Raw genomic sequence first — 232 nt, 5'->3', positions numbered from 1 at the left:
ATATAACCATAACTATAATGGACATTCATCATATTTCGTCACTGCAAGGGAATTTTGGGGCAAAGGAGGATGCATGGGAAATTGAGCTTTAGTGTTCAGAAGCGAGGGGAAGAAGCGGCGCCTCTCTAGTCAGGGGAGATGGGATGCTGAGGGAAAGAGATAATTTAATGAGAGAATAAGAAGGCAAACTTTTGGATGTTTCTATCACTTTCTCCAATCAGTTAAGATTGTG

The 232-nt window shown here is 41.4% G+C and overlaps 1 protein-coding gene across 2 annotated transcripts in view; it reads left to right on the top strand.

The window, feature by feature from the left end:
* Positions 1-232, top strand: part of LOC119581848 — a 43199-nt gene that overhangs the window by 36094 nt on the left and 6873 nt on the right. The gene's annotated exons all lie outside the window — the stretch shown is intronic.

This window comes from Penaeus monodon, chromosome 15 (genome assembly GCF_015228065.2).
Source record: "Penaeus monodon isolate SGIC_2016 chromosome 15, NSTDA_Pmon_1, whole genome shotgun sequence".
Taxonomy (NCBI): Eukaryota; Metazoa; Arthropoda; class Malacostraca; order Decapoda; family Penaeidae; genus Penaeus; species Penaeus monodon.
Note: the sequence above shows the minus strand (reverse complement) of the source record. Positions and strands in the feature narration are given on the sequence as shown.